The sequence below is a fragment of the Etheostoma cragini genome, chromosome 5, assembly GCF_013103735.1.
Source record: "Etheostoma cragini isolate CJK2018 chromosome 5, CSU_Ecrag_1.0, whole genome shotgun sequence".
Classification (NCBI taxonomy): domain Eukaryota; kingdom Metazoa; phylum Chordata; class Actinopteri; order Perciformes; family Percidae; genus Etheostoma; species Etheostoma cragini.
This window is the reverse complement of record NC_048411.1, coordinates 2923750-2931073: the sequence shown is the minus strand read 5'-3', so window position 1 is coordinate 2931073 and position 7324 is coordinate 2923750. Positions and strand designations below refer to the sequence as shown.

The following is a 7324-nucleotide window of genomic DNA, read 5'->3' as shown; positions in this document are numbered from 1 at the left end:
TTACAATTTAACAGAAATACAGCGTAGTCAAAATCACAAACAGGAAAGGAACCGGTCACATGTGGCATTTTTGAACTACATGGCATTGATGGTAACAATGTATCCACCAAAGTAATTGCTGAGGTCTCAGAACACCACAACACCTTTTGAAAAAGGTCTGACCGCTCACATTTCCTGACACGCTGGACTCATGTCTCACCTGTCTCTATTCCAAGTTTTCAGAATCTACTTTTGGTGTATTCTGTGTTATGATAACCAATAGACCAAGATGATCTGATGACCAAGGCTACCAAAAAAAACACCCACGTTGTACTTAACGGTCCTGATACTTTTGAAGGTTGAACATCAGTCTGTACATGCTGGCATAAAACGTCAGCCATCAACAGTTTATATCCAGACACACTGGCATGGGTGTTAGTTTTCAAAGTCCCTTATAACCTGAACAGTAGGTAACTGATTGTTAAAAGCTTTTATAGTTGTTTTATAGAGATTCTTTGAAGTTTTATATTTGAGCTAAAACCGTTCTCACACACGGTGTTGATATGCAATGGCCGTGTTCACACTTGGCACCCAAGCGTATATGATCTAAATCCAGGTGTGAAGACACCTGTAACACTTTTAGGACGCATTCGGAGCCAATCACACAAGTCATATTCACAGGTTTGTGGTTAAAAGCAAGCGCAAATGCAATCTAGATTACATTAGAGGACCATCCAGTTGTTAAGTGCTGCATGGCTAATCCTCGGCTGATGCGTCAAACAAGTTGGACAGAGTCAGGTCTCAATTGGAGTAAAACCACAGTGGTCTTCTCAGCACGGTGGAGTGTTATGTATGATTAGCTGTGGTTGCAGTTTGCCACCTAAAGAGAAGACATAGTGTGATGCATATGCAAAATGTCAAAGTGGTCTTGCACTGAACCCCAAGTTGCTCCCTGCACGCTGTACTGTGTGTGGCTGTACACTGCTCCTAATACGGGGATGGGTTAGATGCAGTAATTGAATTTCACAATTTTGTGGTATACTATTCCTTTATTCGGATCCCCATTAGCTGCAAACAATGTTGCAGCTCGTGTTCCTGGCCACATAACACTCAAATCATACATAAAATTACCAAACATACAATGTTACATTTAAAACATATAGTTTAGGTTAAAGACCATCACTGCTTGTACATGCTTTATAAATTAGTTTCAAACAAAATAACATCACAGTTTTATGTGACAATTAATACATTTTCTTCTTTTAGACATTCTGGTCCAGCTGATATATCTGAAAAGATATTTGACTTGCTGTAAAATGCTATTGTTTTGCAATTTCTGTAAAACTGTCATATAATGTCTATTTACACCAAAGTCTGTGCTAAGTCACTGAGTCACAAAGTCAAAAGGTTACACCATTGGTGGACCGTCAATCAAATCAGCTGATCCACCTGTGGCTGTTGTTTCAATGCATGGACTCAAACCCTGGGCCCTGCGACGTGAAAGAAAAGAAATCCATGAACATGCCAGTGGCCGAAACTTTCACTGCAGAAGCTTTGTACTAGCTATGTGCAAAGTTGCTTCTTCATTTTCAAAATAAATCAACAAAACCTGGCTTAGGCTACAATGTTATGTTTATGAATGAAGTGAGCACAAGCATAATATTGTATATTGTGCATATTGTTATTATCATCACAACAGATAGTGTTACTATGGCCTACAGGTACACATTAACAGAGATTTAAACATGCGCCTGGTGTTGTGCACAGCAAAAGCCTCTATCAGGGATGCTAACTCGTTATGAGCCCCCCCGCTGTTGCTCATGTAACTTTTGATAGATTATTGATAAACTGTTATGGGCTTGCTTGTACGGTGTTGTGCATTTGTGATTACATTTAACAACTACATAGCAAAACTAATGGAGATGAATGTTCAGCGTGCCATCACCTGAGGCTAGCCATCATGAAGAGAAATGTTTGCCAAAAAAACACTATAGTAAAGCTTACAAGTATCAATGCAAGCAAGATGTTGACATTAGTTGTTAAAGGGTCATTAAAGTATGTTAATGTGCACAAATGGTGCGTTCACTGTCTCTCTCTAATGAACAGTTTCTTCATGGTGCATTCACTGTCTCTCTCTAATAAAAGGGGCTACATGGTGCGTTCACTGTCTTTCTCTAATGAACATTGTCTACATGGTGCGTTCACTGTCTCTCTCTAATGAACATTGTCTTCATGTTGCGTTCACTGTCTCTATCTAACGAACAGTGTCTACATGGTGCGTTCACTGTCTCTCTCTAATGAACAGTGCCAACATGGTGCGTTCGCTGTATCTCTCTAATGAACAGTGTCTACATGGTGCGTTCACTGTCTCTCTCTAATGAACATTGTCTACGTGGTGCGTTCACTGTCTCTCTCTAATGAACAGTTTCTACATGGTGCGTTCACTGTCTCTCTCTAATGAACAGTGTCTACATGAAGCGTTCACTGTCTCTCTCTAATGAACAGAGTCTACATGGTGCGTTCACTGTCTCTCTCTAATGAACAGTGCCTACATGGTGTGTTCAACAGACTCCATGTAAATAAACAGTATTTTAGCATCATAAAAGAATCAAAATAAAACTGTTAAAAGGTGAGTGTGTGTGTGTGTGTGCGTGCTGTGTGTGTGTGTGTGTGCAGGTAGGTAGGTGACCTGACTTACAGTCCTACGGTTGAGCAGCAAAGGTTGCTGGGGGTTTTAGTGGATGATATTTCCGGAAGGATTTCTTATCTTATGACTGCAATTGAACATGACTAAAAAAATCCCCACATTTGATTTTATAAAAGTAATCTTCTTCCATACATCTTGGGGGTTTGGCTTCAACGGTTTATTTATGTGAACCAATGGAGCAGAGCCCAGCACAAGGGCACAGTGTCTGTCCTTTAAGTTTATGGCTAGAGGCGTGCAGTGCATGTGTGGTGCAGATGGACACGGGAGGAATACCTCTTCACTAGGTGGTGAAGTCATGATTGATCAAATCCCCTCTTCTCCCCCCCAGTTGAAGCAGTGCACCCGATGCCAGAATGCACTGAAGATGGAAGAGAAAAGACTTGGTGTGGTAGGTGCAAAACTACAGAACCCAATATGGACACCTTCATCCCTTCATAACTGAAGTTAACATTAATTTCAACCAGGAGAGACGTGTTGCAGATATGCAAATTAGGTTTATTACAGCTCAATCAAATGTACAAAGTCTTTGGCGATTAAACCCCATCTCTATATAAATCCTTCATATATACACAGGGGTAGAGAACCATCAGAGCCCCGATGGTGGCGATGAAGGAGCTCGAAGACCAAACTGAAGGAGGCTGATAAACTAATTTTTTTAAAGCAGGGTTGGGACTCTGTGATTGGCCCTCGTGATTTGTGTACGATTCTGATTGGTTAAGCGGGAAGGTGAACGCCTCCACCAGCTGATTCCATTTAGGAAGAGAGCATTGATTAAATGAGGTCTTCCGGAAAGACTTTACGCTGTGCCGTATTTAAACCTGGAGAGACTAGTTGCAGATATGCAACAGTTATACACAGCAAAAAAGTACATTTATTAGGATAACAGCTGAATGGATTTAAGAGTGCATTGATTAAAAGTTAGGTTTTCCTGAAAGAAGTTGTTGAAGAACTTCTGGCACATGAATGGTTCAATATATCTATAACCAGCAGTGAGTGGAAACCCACTGGGACAGACTGACTGAGAGAGACCTGTAATCTTGGCCGATGTTAGTCGTGGCAGGGTTGAGATAACGCCTGCACAGTATGCCCACGGTGATGTCGACCTGTGTATCCGGTGTGATCCTTCATCTACAGTATGTACACACCCACACACACCCACACACACACACACAAAGGGAGTGTGACTTCATTCATTACTCCACTTTATCTCTACTCAGCAAATATTTCTTTGCTGCTATATTAATGTTCTAAATGAGTACAGGTCCTTTAAGGTGAAAAATTAAGTTTTATCTCATGTTGCAAAGTCTTGGCTGTTTGTTTGTGTGTGTGTGTGTGTGTTTGTGTGTGTGTGTGTGTGTGTGTGTCTCCAGTATCATACTCCAGAGTGAAATCTGACCTTGCTTTTATGGTGCAGAACAACAGCACAGGTGTGTGATGTGTTAGATTAGATCCCCTCACCGGGCCACCCGCCCCCCCACCTCCCGTTGAGTCAGATTTCTGTTGGAATGATCATTTGTCACAGCAAAGAAAGCAAAGCAGAGTTACAGCTCGGTGAAAGGCGACAGAAGCTCCACCACATCAAAGTCCTAGTCAGATGCATTGTCCTTCAGTTTTTTTCATTTGTAACGCACAATACTTCTTCTCTTCGTGGACCTAAAAGAAGCTTTTTAAATGATTTGTTGTATAGAGTAAGAGGGACAGGGCTGGAGTCAGGACTTGTTAGCACAGAAGGGAGCTTACAAGCATATTTTTCTTTAATAAAGCTTAACCCATGTAAAATTAATAATATTTATATTTAAACTATTAGCACACAGACAACCCAGTAAACTAGCTGCACTCCCACCAGGTGGTGCTGACCTAGTTCAGGGATGGACTCCCTTTACCATCACAAGATGACCTACTGTGTGTTTTTTCACAGTATACACTAACTAAGAAATACCATTTTAGATAATTGAAATCAATTTTAGACTTTTTGTTTCTTAGATTGAAACTTGAACTGAGCATTACACTGACCCGATTAATCTGTTGATCAGACTAATCAAAAATGTTTGTAGTGTTAGATGCTTGCAGTCTGAAGCTTATTTAGATTAAAAGTGCATTTTTCTCAAACTAGTTTGACCAAATAATCTGAACTCAAGGTCCACTTACTAACATTTTGCACAAGAAGAGCACACAGTTAAAAGCTTGGAAAGTGGAGCTTGAGGTCAGATTGTTTTGGTCAAACTACTGTTAGTGAAGACGTTTGAGCCAACTTATTGATAAAAGGCAAACCTGGAACCTGTGGGCCACATGGTGGTCCGGGGCCACTCCGTCCGAATGCTACTCCATTCTGGCAAAAGAGAAATGAGAGGTGGGATCTATTTTCTGTAAAGACTAAATCATAGTCCATATGGTGGCATGGTGGCTCAGTGGTTAGCACTCCCAGCAATGTGGCCCTGCAGAGTTGGAGCTCTGGTCTGGGCAGAGTTGGACGCAGGGCCTTCTGTGTGGAGTCTGGACATTCTCCCCGTGTTTGCGTGGGTTTCCTCCAGGTGCTCTGGTTTCCCCCCACCATAAAGACATGCATGCTCGGTAACTAGGACTACAGTTGAAAATTAGCCGACTGGCTAACACTGGCACATTTATAGAAATGTTGAATAATAATAATATTGCTTTTTAAAGACATTTAGCACTTGCAGTATCAGTGGGAGACATGAACTTTTAACAGACTCCAGCTGACTTACTAGATTTTCTTTTCTCAGCGTAGCACTGCCTTCATCGCTACATCCTGCCTCTAGTAAGCCGGTGACGTTAGCACGGCTAGCACCCGAGGGAGTGAGAGAGAGAGAAACCCGTAATTCTTTGTAGATGAAACTTATGTACTTGATTTAATAGCGATGTTTCCCAGCGCTGTGCTTTACAATGCTGTAAAATATCAGATTAAGTACTTTTTACCTGGACAAAATGTATGTTTCATAGTCCTTAGGGTCAGGTTTTAATAGTATTTTAAAAGAAGAGGAGGATAAGCTTCAGCATGCCCAATGCCATGGTGGGCCAAGGCAGGTCGCCTTGATATAAGAGCATCTTACTGTCTAGTGATGCTGTTTCGGTGTCTGCAGTGTGATTATCCGACTCATAGCAGCCTTACATCACAGAGTCCCAGAAGTCCGTGCTGCAGTAGACATCGTGGGTGCCTGAGCCGTGTGGTGTGCAGCATTAATCACTAAAGAATGAACACATACTACTGTGCTGTAAAGACACTGGGGACATCTGTCATTCAGATGAGGACGGATGTAGGTCAGAGTTGCTTAGGGCCTGATTAAAGCAGGAACCTATGGCCTGAGATCTGTGCCCAGCCGCCTCTGCCAACACGACATTGGACTCATTTTTGCGGTCGTGAAGGCTGCGTGATTCGATATCCTTCCTCACTGAAAATCCTCGCTCCGACACCCACTTAGAACAGCTGAGATTGGACTACCCAACTGTCAATCAATCATACGGCTGCTGTTGATGCAAGCCCACCATGAAACATCCCAAACAGATGGCCGGCGACGACAACCGGCCTGCCCCCCCACCCAGCCCTAACCCGGACCTAGTCCCTGGATAAGAGACTGTAAGCTCCTTAGGATGTTTTTTGTGCTTATCACTAATTTAGGTATTTTTTTTTATCAAAGTGATCATAGTCATAATTTTGCACCAATTCAGACACTTACAACAGCATTTTAGCTTGTAAATTAACAGCTATCATTCACAACATTGAGGGTTCATCTAAAAGATGAGAATGTGTGAAAATGTCTTAATGAGTTCATAGATCCGCAACTGTGCTTAAGACAATAGCATGCCAGGGGGCTGAGCGATGGGTTTATTTTGGGGCAGGCGGTGACCCCCGACACCCGGACGGCTCTCTGCGGAGGAGGAGGCTGAGCATGAGCAGGTGTCTCTGCTGACATCTGCTTCAGTTCACTGGGGAAACACAAGCACCCTGCAGCTACAGCACTCACAATGCCACTGAATCGCCCCGGCTCCATTTAAACAAGGTAGACCTCTTCCACTTCTTCTCATGGGTCTGGGTTATTCAGGCGGATGGGTGCAGCCTCAATTCTTTGCAGGATTTGGTTATGGATTGATGTTTTTGTTGGGTTTATTCTTCAAAAAGTTGTAATTTAGTTTTATTTAGTGAACTTGGGCAGTTTTATCAGCAAAGCAACAGCACATGACTTTACACCGGGGACTGCGCATTTCATATTCTGCGGCTTGGCTTTCCTTTATTACTATTTCTTGCTTTTGACACGTTCTATGTCCCACGTTCATTTTCAATCCGGCACTTTAATCCATGAAAAAGAAGAAAGAAACGTTTTCATGTCAGAGCATCATGAGGATTCGACCCAGATCTCTTACAGACATTAAAGGAAGAAACCGTTGGCTGCTCTCTCTCATTCAATATTGATGCTGTCATGTTTACTCATCAACCCACTTTCCTTCTGAATCTCATCAAGCTGGCATGACAAACCCACTAGGCTGTTGATTCAGACACGCCATTGATCGTTAAAGTTTGGTTCCATTGACATCCCCCCCTGCATTTTTAAAGACTTTGCAGTGTAATCAAAGGCTTTGTGTGCTCCCTGACCTGTGCCTAGCATAATATATATATATATATAT

The 7324-nt window shown here is 42.2% G+C and overlaps 1 protein-coding gene across 1 annotated transcript in view; it reads left to right on the top strand.

The window, feature by feature from the left end:
• Nucleotides 1-6598: 6598 nt before the first annotated feature.
• The window catches only part of LOC117944756 (tenascin-like), an 81229-nt gene continuing 80503 nt past the window's right edge, over nt 6599-7324 (top strand). Inside the window, exon 1 of the mRNA XM_034871857.1 lies at nt 6599-6702. The gene's annotated coding sequence lies outside the window, so the exon portion shown is untranslated. The remainder of the gene's footprint in view (nt 6703-7324) is intronic.